The sequence below is a fragment of the Haliotis rubra genome, unplaced genomic scaffold, assembly GCF_003918875.1.
Source record: "Haliotis rubra isolate DU_JTF1 unplaced genomic scaffold, ASM391887v1 Scf1579, whole genome shotgun sequence".
NCBI lineage: Eukaryota > Metazoa > Mollusca > Gastropoda > Lepetellida > Haliotidae > Haliotis > Haliotis rubra.
The window spans coordinates 1-14,403 of record NW_025765535.1 but is presented as its reverse complement, the minus strand read 5'-3'; positions in this window follow the sequence as shown (position 1 = coordinate 14,403).

The window sequence follows — 14,403 nt, the reverse complement described above, 5'->3', positions numbered from 1 at the left end:
GTTAATGAATCAATAACTTTGTCGGTACTTGTGCACGTGTTTCGCTAACACCTGGCTGTCCCTTTCTCTGTACTCCTCCCTCGTAACAAATAGTGAACTGTGTCAATATTTTAATGATAGTTTGTTAAACAACTTTTTTGATTTTAGGACATAAATTCTGCAAACAAATCACAGAGTTGGTCTGATGTTTTGATTATGATCAGCGTTTCATTGAGTATTATATGTTTATTAGTTTTCGAGTTAGATTGCAATTCATCGGTCCGCTTTTGAGCCAAACGCACTATAGGCACAAATCTTGTTAGGAAATAACAGAGACTTTTGACATGGGCCAAAGTTCATCTACAGACGACGGATGTCTCCGCCAATGAGCTACTACCTAACATGTCTAGAACCACACACGTGGCCTACCCAATATATCTAGCACTACGATGAACAATAACCCTCGTCAAAAAGTAGTCCCTTAATTAGAGCAAATCAAACAAGGTGCTACTAGACTGACTATCCGATAAACAATTAATCTATCAATGGTAATTACTATCTAAATATCCCTATATGAACCCCTGCCCCTACTTACACTACTACTTTTACTATTATTCCTGCATTTGGAAATTCAGAGTTATCTTTCCTTGGAAATAGTCCTAGACTCTTTTCATCTCCGTCCCCGTTTGCGCTTAGACGAGGCCCAGTCGTAAACATTGCCACGAGAGGGGTACGAGACGCCATTTGGCTTGCCGGAATGACACGAGTAGTTACGGATGGATAATTTAGTCTGGAAATTACTTAAATCATTTCCCCAAAACACATCTTATTTACAAGGGGCTTCTGCTGAACAAAATAACTTGGCTCAGTATAACAGTGAGTGAGTGGGTTTAGTTTTACAAGAGGTTCAACCGCTGAGATTATAATCCACATTCGGCTTGACGAGCAAACGCTTTAACCACTAAGCTACCCCACCGCCCCTTTATAAGATGGCAACACTAAACGAACCCTGTTATAGCTTTTATAACCCGTGAAGATCCGGGTTAGACTTGATCTTAAACAACCCATGCTTGTCGTTAAAGGCGACTAACGGGATCGGGTGGTCAGGTCTGCTGACTTGGTTGACACATGTCTTCTTGTCTCAATTGCGTAGATAGATGCCCATGCTGTTGATCACTGGTTTGTCTAGTCCAGACTCGATTTTTTACAGACCGCCGCCATATAGCTGGAATATTGCTGAGTGCGGCGTTAAACAACAACCCAACCAACCGTACTGGAACCATCCCGACTTACGGATATAAGTGGAAACAGCATAATTTCAGGAAATATTTGTTCTCGCACTTCCATGCCGTGATAAACCTTGCTGAACATGTTGTCTCTGACCCTTAATTTCAGTGTAAAAAAGACCTTTATGAGTGAGTGAGTGACTTTAGTTTTACGCCGCACTCAGCAATATTCCAGCTATATGGCGGCGGTCTGTAAATAATCGAGTCTGGACCAGACAATCCAGTGATCAACAACATGAGTATCGATCTGCGCAATTGGGAACCGATGACATGTGTCAACAAAGCCAGCGAGCCTGACCACCCGATCCCGTTAGTCGCCTCTTACGACAAGCATAGTCGCCTTAATGTGGCAAGCATGGTTTGCTGAAGACCTATTCTGACCCGATCTTCACGGGTCACCTTTATGAGCAGAAGAAACCTGATGCACTCATATTTTGCGTAGTGTAAGTTCCCTAGTAAGGCATCTACCACTCGTTGTTGGTTCTTGTAGCCTGTTTGTATATTGTATAGTCTTCAATAAGTTTAGATTAACATACTAGGTTTACATCAATATCTGATTTACTGGTTTTATCAATGTATTTTTCAACAGGTTTTTATAATATCGATTGTCATGAATGTATAACTTCTTTTAGTCACTATAAGGCTGAAATACTGAAATTACAGGAAATATTTTTATCTCATGAAGCGATATCCCTTGCTGTACATTTTCCGCCTTTGCCCTTTCAATGTAAAGAACGAGGAGTTGAAACCTGATGCACTCGATTTACGTCCTGGTTTCTATATAAGACAAGTAAGCAAAGAGTATATACCTCTCAGGCTTCAGTGTCAATATGATGTCTAACAGTCCCTGAACCACACTATTTCCCCTACTGCCGAACCCTCCCTGCAATGTTACAGCTCTAAATGAAGCAAGTCTAGATCTTAGGCGGATCCAGAGGAGGGGTGCAGGGGGGAAGACACATTGAAGACACATTGGTCGTCCACCCCCCCCCCACTTTTATGCTGAAAGTTTAATGACCATTGAAACTCGGGTGAAAATGAACTGTGCACCCCGCTTTTCTCAAAAAGCTGTATCCGCCCCTGTAGATGTCCCCCGGTTCAGGAATTTTACATCTCACTGGGGCTCCTCTTCAGTTTCATTGGGATTTTTTAACCAGCAATATTAATTATATTCAGACACTAAGTGTTAGTCCACCTGTGGCCATGCTGCGATCAATACATACGCACCCTAGAATGGGTACCGAGCTCAGCAAATAGACTTGGCCTCGTCTCAATAAATACCGGATACTATGTCAATACAAGATCGAGCTGTTGATTTTGCACATCCCTGTATTCAATATGTTTGCTCGTGTGGGGTCCTTTCATGAATCGTCGTTATGTATAAAATCTTGAAAACAGTTTTTGGAGTGAACAAACATTCGACATAAATGTATACCATTTGGTGAGTGAGTGAATATGGTTTTACGCCGCTTTTAAATAGCAATATTGCAGCAATATCACGGCGGGGCACACCACAAATGGGCTTCACACATTGTACCCATGTGGGAGTCGAACCTGTATCTTCGGGGAGACAAACCAACGCTTCAACAAGTAGGTTACCCCCATCGCACCACCATAGCGTCGAAGTTAGGGTTGTCTCGAAGTAAAAGATTGATCCCTGCGGCGCATTCCGTCTTTAATCATGATTTTTCACTGGTGTCTCATCTCGGATAACTCGAAGTATTTACGGGGCCGGTGGGGTAACCTAGTGATTAAAGCGTTGGCTCGTCACCCCGAAGACCCGGGTTCGATTCCCCACATGGGCACAATGTGTGAAGCCTATTTCTGTTGTCCCCCGCCGTGATATTGCTGGAATATTGCTAAAAGCGGCGTAAAACTAAACTCAGTCAGTCGAAGTATTTACGTATGTCCGATCTGCTTCGACACAAGGGTGTATGACAGTAACTTCATTTATCATATGATAGGTAGGTTACTCGGCAGGATTGAGCCAATTGTATCGGGGCGGTGGGGTAGCCTAGTGGTTAAAGCGTTGGCTTGTCAGGCCGAACATCCGGGTTCGATTCCCCACATGGGCACATTGTGTGAAGCCCATTTCTGGTTCGATTCTCCGGTAGGTTAGTGCAAATGAATAACAAATGGTATCCTTTTATGTCATTTACTGACGTCACTATTTCCTGCCGAGCCGGTAGTGGTAATCGATGCTCTGGGTGAGTGAGTTAAGATTTATAGTCACATCGGCAATATTTCAGCCATATCGTGACTAAAACTAGTCGATGCTCTGGACAAATTAAAAGAATATTTGTTCATTATTAAAATAACATGTAAACCGTTTGCTTGTTGTTCAGCTATATGGTGGAGGTCTATAAATAGTCGAGTGTGGACCAGACATTCCAGCGATCAATCTACCAAACGTGGATACAATGACATGTGTCAACCACGTCAGGGAACATGACTACCCGAGCCCGTTAGTCGCCTATTACGACAAGCATGCGTTACTCAAGACACATGATTTTCATGGGTACAGTTAATACTTCGCAACAGTACGATAAATTTTGTCCTAGTGTTTCTTCCTATTCGACTATATTAATGTTCATTGAGCTAGTTTTAACAAATATGTGAAAACCTAGTTATTTGACTGCACTTAGGGTGTTATACAGTAGATATTAAGTTCTGAATATATGTGAAACTTGTAATGTACACAGTCATGCCTATTATATATCTTTTCCAGCATGTTTTCTAGATGTGTCATAGTTTCGATGATGGCGTTTAAAAACACTCACTCACTCACTCACTCACTCACTTTACAGACAGCCACTAGGGCGCGGCGAACTATAAACAAACGTTTTTTCTTTGTACACATCCTGAGTGCCTTAAACAAGCATCGCTTCGGCATATCGTCCACGAACTAGACCAATGTTAAACCAGGTTCTCACTAAACCTATTTCCCTATTAATGTCAGGGGGCAACAGTTTTGCAAGTCATGCGAGCGAGGTCAACATTTGGTATTTCACTCCCTATAACATTGGGTCCGTGTACACACGTACTGGATACGCTAGGGTACAGCAGTAGATTCAGATCAAGGTAAGATTCTGCTGAATTTTACCTACATCAAAACTATCCGATTTTCTGAAATATATAGAATAAGATATAACATAGTATTCATACCCTAGGCTGGATCTGTGTGTCTTTGTTTGGTTTGGTTGTTTAACGCCGCACTCAGCAATATTTCAGCAATATTTCAGCTACATCTGTATATAATCGGAAATCGAGTGATCAACAGCATGAACATCGATCTAAGCAGTTGGAATACGATGACGTGTGTCAACCAAGTCAGCGAACCTGACCACCCGATCCCGCTACTCGCCTCTTACGACAAGCATGGATTACTGAAGACCACTTCTTATCCGCATCATCTCCACAGGTCTACCAGTTCAGTACACTAATTTTACATGATCTAAGGTAAAACCCGGTCCTTGCAAAATAAACTAATCTGTAAAAACACGGAAGGATTGGAGTATGTAATATCCTTTGTCGATTACAATAATCTGTACGGATCCGATAGACGGAGTTAATCTGCAAAAGCTGATAATGCCCAGCTGCTGAAATAGGAAAATGAGGAATGATTGACAACGAATATATGCCTTCAAAGGCGGCGTAAAACCATACTCACTCACTCATGATATCATTAACGATTAAGGAAGGAAACGAGTAAATGACTGCAAAGGCATAACCTCACATTTTAAGTATTTACGACCACAACTCGGCTGACTTCAGAAAATCAAAGATATCTGTTTTTGTCCGTTTCCATTCCATCCAAAACATAAGCCAGGGTGGAGACCCGCGAAGAACCGGGTTAAAATTGGCCTTCAGCAATCCATGCTTGTTGTAAGAGGCGACGAACGGGATCGGATGGTCAGGCTAGCTGATTTAGTTGTCATCGTACCCCAATTGCGTTGAGAGATGCTCATGATGTTGATCACTGGGTTGTCTGGTCCAGACTACTGCCATATAGCAGGAATATTGCTCAGTGCGGCGTTAAACAACAAACAAACAAACCCACAGTGAAGCTATCTTCGCAAACGTATATCTGTGAAAATATTATGTTCTTTCAGAATGTGGACGAGAATGAGTCTTACGTTCCTGACTGCGCTGGCGGGGCTGCACATTACCAATACACAGATAGTGTCAACTCAAAATGGACAGCTTCTTGACAACGACTATCAGTGTTGGGCAAGTCCTTTGACGTATTCTATGGAATCCCATATGCCAAGCCTCCGGTAGGCGATCTTCGCTTTAAGCATCCTCAGCCTTCAGAGTCTTGGGGACCGGAAGTTAGAGATGCGCAAAACCGACGCCATCTTGCATTCAAACTAAGGATACGTTTGAATCTTCGGAGGCTTGGCAGACAGACCCTGATGATTACAGTGAAGATTGTCTTCATCTGACAGTGTGGACGCCATCAGCCAATCGTGGCAATCTGGCGGTGATGGTCTGGATCTATGGTGGGGGTGGCATTTCGATCAACACGGGTACCACTGTATGACGGCAAATACCTTGCAGCAGAGAATAACGTCATCATTGTTTCCATGAATTACAGATTAGGTCCTTTAGGGTTCAGCTACCTGGGGCCAGATACCATCCCCTGGCAACATGGCCTTGATGGATCAAAGACTGGCCTTACAATGGGTGAAGGACAATATTGTCAGCTTTGGTGGAGATCCAGCCCGGGTGACCATATTTGGAGAAAGTGCCGGAAGTGCCAGCGTAGGTCACCATTTGATTTCACCTCTGTCAAGTGATTTGTTTGGACAGAGCTATCATGCAAAGTGGAACTCAGGGTTGCTAACTGGGCTTACACCTTCCCTAAACAGCAAAACGGAAGATGAAGAGGTTTGCTGTTCTCCTTGGATGTTCATCTTCAACTGATGCAGATATATATGACTGCTTGAAGACAGCAGATGCACAAACTATGGCAGACCTTCAGTTTGGTTTGTTTGATGAAGGGCTTGCTTTTAAAAGCAGTCGTGGATGGGTACTTCCTCCCCGATGACCCCAAAACTCTTGTGTCTCGCGGTTCTATCAAAGCAGACCAGTGTATTACATGGTTTTACTAAAGACGAGGCAACACTGTTTATGTCAGTGATATTGAGGCAGGTGAGAAACACATCTTCATTACCGGAAACAATGATTTTAAGTCGCCCGGAGTATGAAAATCTCTTTGAACTTGATTTTTGCAACTGGAGAACCAATCGAAGAACCCCTTCGTCTGTTTTATGAAAGTCAGAAAACACCTCTAAAGTACACCGACTATTTTGATGTTATAAAGCGCGTGAGTTCCGATAAAGGATTGAAATGTCCTCATCTGACTTTGACAGATTGTACTCTCCTGCTAACCCTACCTTACGTGTACAGTTTTAATCACCGACTATCAATTAGTCCGAATCCACAGTGGATTGGAGCAACCCATTGGTATGAGGTTGAGTTTGTGTTTGGTTTGGTCCTTGACGAGTCCCTGGGATGTACAGAGGAGGAGATGGAACTCAGCAGGACCATGATGACGTACTGGACCAACTTTGCCAAGTCAGGGTGAGTGCGTGAATAACTCGCAATCAATGGTAGCAATAACGTAATAGTTGAGTAGAGTTGGGCTTTACGTCACATCGTCATTTTTCCAGCCATATAGTGACGAGTTACGTAATAGACATCTATTGTGGCTACCAAATCCTATATTGTAGTCTCTCGCAGGAACTTCATCCTCGAATGTTTTGAATTTTGAATTTTGAATTTTTTTCAGGACAGCTACTTTTCGCTGATGATGTTACTTTAGCTTCAGATACTAAATGTGGCCTTCAACATCAATTACATATTTCAGCATTGTATTCCGATAAGTTGGGTTTAAAAGTTAACCTTGATAAATCTAATATTGTTATATTCAGGAGGGAGGTAGACTTAAAAGTACTGATGCATGGTACTTTACAGGTAATAACTTAAAGATAGTCAATAGCTATAAGTATATCGGTTTTCTATTCACGTGTAATGTTAGCCTGGGAAATCGTTATCCGATCTCTCCTTGCGTGGTAAAAAAGTATTAATGGGATGAAATGGCAGCCTTAGAAACATCGGTTCGTTATCACCGGATATCTTTTTTCAAAATATTTGATAGTCAAATACAATCCATCCTATTATATGCTTCAGAAATGTGGGGACATAACAATAATGAATGTATTCAGAAAATACATCTTTCGGCTTGCAAATTATACCTAAAGGTTGGACCTCAGACACCTAACGCTATTGTGTATGGTGAATGTGACCGTTTCCTTATTTTGTAAATGCAGCTGTTCGTTGTCTTAACAACTGGATTAAAATAATAACAACGCATAAAGATCGCATACCAAAGAAAGCTTATGAAATGTTACTTAATCTCGATAACCTTGGCTATGAGACATGGGCTTCAAAAATTCGCTAGTTGCTCCTTTCTTAAGGATTTGGATTTGTTTGGCTATAACAAACTATCGGAATCTTTAAAACGCGTTTAGTGGATGTTTTTAAACAAAACTGGAGATCCGATCTTGACAATAGCACACGTTATGTTTTATAGAGAGAATTCAAAAGCTTATTAAACTCTGAAAAATACCTTTTTGAAATTGAAGATTATAAATTACGTAAATATTTAGTTAGATTTAGAGCAGGATTACTAAGGTTAAAATTTAATGAAGGACGATGGTGTAAAATTAACGCAAATTTGAGAACGTGTCTTATCTGTTACGGAGGTCTAGAAGACGAATACCATTTTACTTTCATTTGTCCTAGATATGATGACTTACGTCGTAAATATTTACCAAGTGATTTGAAATAGAATATGCATAACCCAGATAGCATTCAGACGTTGGCCCAACGTTGGCAATGGTTTTGCCAACATTACCATTATCATATCATATCTTTATCTTCTTTATCCATATTAACCTGTATCGTATGTTCTGATTACCTGTATACATGTATGCAGATGGGCGTAATATACATATATGCAAATTGTATTATAAATGTATGAAACTGTATGTATATGGGCCCGGTGGCCTTTGTAGGGAAATACAGATTGACAGCCACAATGTCACACACAATTTTTGAAGTTTTCATTTATCTTGCAGTAACCCTAACGCCTGCCTGTCCCCGTCAAGGTGAACTGGCCAACCTCTGACAACACTGATCTCTCCTACATGGCCCTTGATGTGGGCAGGAAACTAGGTGTGGGACAAGGGGTAGTCCATCACGAATGTGTTTTCGTCAACAGGATTCTACCCATGATGTCTGCAGGTAATTAATGTATGATGGAAATTTGGATATCATATGATTATTGTAACCTTTACAGAGTCCTTAATATTTCGGTCTTTGGCCGATTCCATTAGTATGTGCCCGAAAACAAACAAAATTCAAGTAGATTAAAAGTTTGAAGGAAATAAGTTCTAAACATCCGTATCAAGCGCAGGTCTCATTACATCACATTCCAAGAGTATTTTGTACACTGTTGTGTCGAAGTTCTAGGAACCTAAGTAAATTCGAGTTCTTTGAATATGAATATGAATTTTTATGAATAATGAGATCATTCAAAGGGACAAAACGACCCGTGAAGATCCGGGGTAGAATAGGTCTTCAGCAACCCATGCTTGCCACAAAAGGCGACTGTGCTTGTCGTAAGAGGCGACTAACGGGATCGGGTGGACAGGCTCGCTGGCTTGGTTGACACATGTCATCGTAGCCCAACGATGCTCATGTTGTTGATCACTGGATTATCTGGTAAAACTAAACTCACTCACTCGAAAGGACCAAACAGGTACTTCGAGACAACCGTATTTACATATCAAAGATCGGCACAGCAGTGTTTCATTATATTTGTTTCATGCCGAACAACGCTACATAGATGTCGTCACTAAGAATATTAGGATTTTGTAACTTGACTATGGTTTCAAAAGGCGATTTTGCCTTTGTGATATTATAGATCTACCTCTGCTTTTAACCATGTGAAGGCTATGGTGAGCCATAATTTGACCTTTAAACGCTGAATCGGTGTTGTCTATGCTGTAACCTTAAAGGACTACCACAAGCACAAATAACTTCCAAGACTTTGACATATGTAGTTATAACATATATCCAATAGCCATAACCTATGTCGAATCAACAGTCTCTTTTATCATACCTTGCTACTTTGTTTGTTTGATCATACAGATATGTACATACCAGTACGTTCCTGAAGATATGTACATACCAGTACGTTCCTGAAGATTTGTACATACCAGTATTGTTCCTGAAGATATGTACATACCAGTACGTTCCTGAAGATATGTACATACCAGTACGTTCCTGAAGATTTGTACATACTCAGTACGTTCCCTGAAGATATGTACATACCAGTACGTTCCTGAAGATATGTACATACCAGTACGCTCCTACAGATATGTACATACAAGTATTGTTCCTGAAGATATGTACATACCAGTACGTTCCTGAAGATATGTACATACCAGTACGTTCCTGAAGATATGTACATACCAGTACGTTCCTACAGTCATGTACATACCAGTACGTTCCTGAAGATATGTACATACCAGTACGTTCCTACAGATATGTACATACCAGTACGTTCCTACAGATATGTACATACCAGTACGTTCCTGAAGATATGTACATACCAGTACGTTCCTGAAGATATGTACATACCAGTGCGTTCCTGAAGATCTGTACATACCAGTACGTTCCTGAAGATATGTACATACCAGTACGTTCCTGAAGATATGTACATACAAAGTACGTTCCTGAAGATATGTACATACCAGTATTGTTCCTGAAGATATGTACATACCAGTACGTTCCTACAGATATGTACATACCAATATATTCCCATACAGATATGTTCATACCAATATGTTCCTACAGATATGTGCATACCAATACCTTCCTTCAGATATGTTCATACCAATACCTTCCTACAGATATGTGCATACCAATACGTTCCTACAGATATGTGCATACCAATTCCTTCCTACAGATATGTACATACCAATATATTCCTACAGATATGTACATACCAATATATTCCTACAGACGTGTGCATACTAATACCTTCCGACAGATATGTGCATACCAATACCTTCCTACAGATATGTGCATACCAATACCTTCCTACAGATATCTATACATACCAAATACCTTCCCACAGATATCTACATACCAATACCTTCCTACAGATATGTGCATACCAATACCTTCCTACAGATATGTTCATACCAATACCTTCCTACAGATATGTGCATACTAATATCTTCCTACAGATATGTACATACCAATACCTTCCGACAGATACGTGCATACCAATACCTTCCTACAGATATGTGCATACCAATACCTTCCTACAGATATGTGCATACCAATACCTTCCGACAGATATGTGCATACCAATACCTTCCTACAGATATGTACGCCTGCCAATACCTTCCTGCAGATATGTACATACCAATACCTTCCTACAGATATGTACATACCAATACCTTCCTACAGATATGTACATACCAATACCTTCCTACAGGATGTGTGCATACCAATACCTTCCTACAGATATGTGCATACCAATACATTCATACAGATATGTTCATACCAATACCTTCCGACAAATATGTACATACCAATACCTTCCTACAGATATTCTACATACCAATACCTTCCGACAGATATGTACATACCAATACCTTCCTACAGATATGAGAGCATACCAATACGTTCCTGCAGATATGTACGTACCAATACCTTCCTACATATATGTGCATACCAATACCTTCCTACAGATATGTTCATACCAATACCTTCCTACAGATATGTGCATACTAATACCTTCCTACAGATATGTGCATACCAATACCTTCCGACAGATATGTACAGACCAATACCTTCCTACAGATATGTTCAGACCAATACCTTCCTACATATATGTTCAGACCAATACCTTCCTACAGATATGTGCATACCAATACCTTCCTACAGATATGAACATACCAATACCTTCCTGCAGATATGTACATACCAATACCTTCCTACAGATATGTGCATACCAATACCTTCCTACAGATATGTGCATACCAATACCTCCCTACAGATATTTTCATACCAATACCTTCCTACAGATATGTGCATACCAATACCTTCCTACAGATATGTACATACCAATACCTTCCGACAGATATGTGCATACTAATACCTTCCTACAGATATGTTCATACCAATACCTTCCGAAAGATATGTGCATACCAATACCTTCCTACAGATGTGTGCATACCAATACCTTCCTACAGATATGAACATACCCATACCTTCCTACAGATATGTGCATACCAATACCTTCCTACAGATATGTACATACCAATACCTTCCTACAGATATGTTCATACCAATACCTTCCTACAGATATGTGCATACCCCATACCTTCCTACGAGATATATGCCACATACCAATACCTTCCTACAGATATGTTCATACCAATACCTTCCTATGTATTTTGCGGACCAATGTGTTCCTACAGATATGTACCCATACCCTCCCTACAGATATGTACATACCAATTACCTTCCTACCGATATATGTACATACCAATATCTTCCTACAGGATATGTGCGTACCAATACCTTCCGAAAGATATGTACGTACCCATACCTTCCGACAGGATACATGTGCATACCAATACCTTCGTACAGATATGTACATACCAATACCTTCCTACGGATATATACATACCAATACCTTCCTACAGATGTGTGCATACCAATACCTTCCTACCAGAGATATGTGCATACCAATGCCTTCCTGGATATGTTCATACCAATACCTTCCGACGGATAATGTACGTACCAATGCCTTCCTACATTAATGTTCATACCAATACCTTCCGACAGATATGTGCGTACCAATGCCTTCCTACGGATATGTACATACCAATGCGTTCCTGCTGGATAATGTACGTACCAATACCTTCGTTACGGATATGTGCATACCAATACCTTCCTGGATGTGTGTGCATATAATGCGGCTTCCACTACGGATGATGCGTACCAATTACCTTCCGACGGATATTCGTACCGACCATTATATTCTTACGGATATGTTCGGACCAATACCTTCCTACGGATATATGCATACCAATGCTGGCTTCCTACGGATATGTTGTACCAGTACCCCTACGGATATGTTCATACCAATACCAGCCTACCTGGATATGGACATCATACCAATATATCCCTACGGATATGTGTGCGTACGATTATGATCCTGCAGATGTGTGCATAAAGTGCAGTTCCTAAAAGACGTTTACATACCATGTTTGTGATCTGGAATCATGAAACTGGTGGTTTGAGGTTTGTTATCATGTTGAAATATGCATATTGATATTCATGACCGTATGGTAATAGACGATGATTATATCAATATAAATATATAAATGTCTAAGTAGATATTACTACCATTACTTCTTATGATGATTATAATGCTGAAAATTCGAAGATATTGATTACCCTTTACTCGCGACCCGTGAGGATCCGGGTTAAGAATTGTTCTTCAGTAACAAATCGCGGTCAGAAAAAGGCGACTCACGGATCGGATGGGATTCGGAACAACTTGACTTAGTTGACACAGTCATCGTATCCTGCCTAACTGCGAAGATCGATGCTTCATGCTGTTGATCCTCCTCGATTGTCTGGTCTGGAACTCCGATTTTTTTCAGACAGCCGCCATATAGCTGGAATATTCTGAGTGCGGCGTTAAACAATGTAAACCAACTACCCTCACTCGCAGAATCATGTCCAGCAATTGCCAACCATCATGAGGAGGTCAGGGTGTTCTTGATGTGGCCATGATCTCCATGACATGATATTATCCCCAGGGTTCCATCCCCTGTTAAAAAGACTGCAATATTATTCACGAACGTGATCCAGAGGTTGTCATTATAAGTATCATAAACATGTTTGGGCCTCGAACTTTGCACAGGGAACATTAGGATTGAACACACGCCGTTACAGAGCGAGGGACCCAGATGGGCGAGGGTTGTTGGTCGTGTTGGCGCAGCGTCAACATACAGTGACAGCTCGGATTTATCCTATAGCCCAAGTTTATTTTGCGTTTCATTTGCTGTAGCGTCATATTGTCTGTTTCTGGTGTTTCACCGGTGTTCTCAAGCAAACATTTCTGACAGAGCTTCTGGGGTTACTTGTAAAGTGTGTGTTTGCATTTTAATGTTTAGTGTGACGTCACGAGAAACAGAGTAAACTACGTTAACACAGAACACACTTATGACGGATATAAGGAGCAGGGTTTAGATTTTTAAAAGCTCTCTTTGCGCTAAGAAAGTCGTAATTTAATGTTACGCGTAAAGGCCCTGTTTGTTTGATCCCTGCCATTTGCTACATATTTTGGTCGAACTGCTTATACAACTACGGCTATAACGAAGTAACGTTAGTGGCTATTTAATTTCGATTCGTGTAAAGATGTTGTTGATATCATCAACAAGCACAAATGAAGACAGCATTTTGGACTCAGTGAGTGAGTGAGGAGTGACTGAGTTTACGCCCGCTAAATCAGCAACATTCCAGCTATATGGTGGCGGTCTCTAAATAATCGAGTCTGGACTAGACAATCCAGTGATCAACAGCGCTAAGCATCGATCTATGCAATTGGAATGCGATGACATGTGTCAACAAAGTCAGCGTGTGTGAGCACTGATCCCGTTAAAGGCAAACCGAAACATGAGTCTCATTAACCTATTCGAGACAATGACCTACTTTCAGCTAGATCCCAATTTTCTCGTGTGAAAGTGAAAAGAGACACCACAAACAACTATGCTTACACTGAATTCTCAAATTCCTTGTTTCCATAAGAAATGGTATTTACAAATTAATTTTAAGTTTAAAGTTTTAAAAAATCGCATTTCTATATTTTATGTCTAGGAGACAGCATGTCGATAAGTAAGACGTCACAGACTGCCCCTGTTTGAAGAGGTCCGTACAATGATTCACAATTCATCTGGCTCACTGGTTACATGTGTTATGTGTTCTTTGATTTTAATTTTAATTTTAGAACTTTAATAAAATCGTATTTTTATATTTT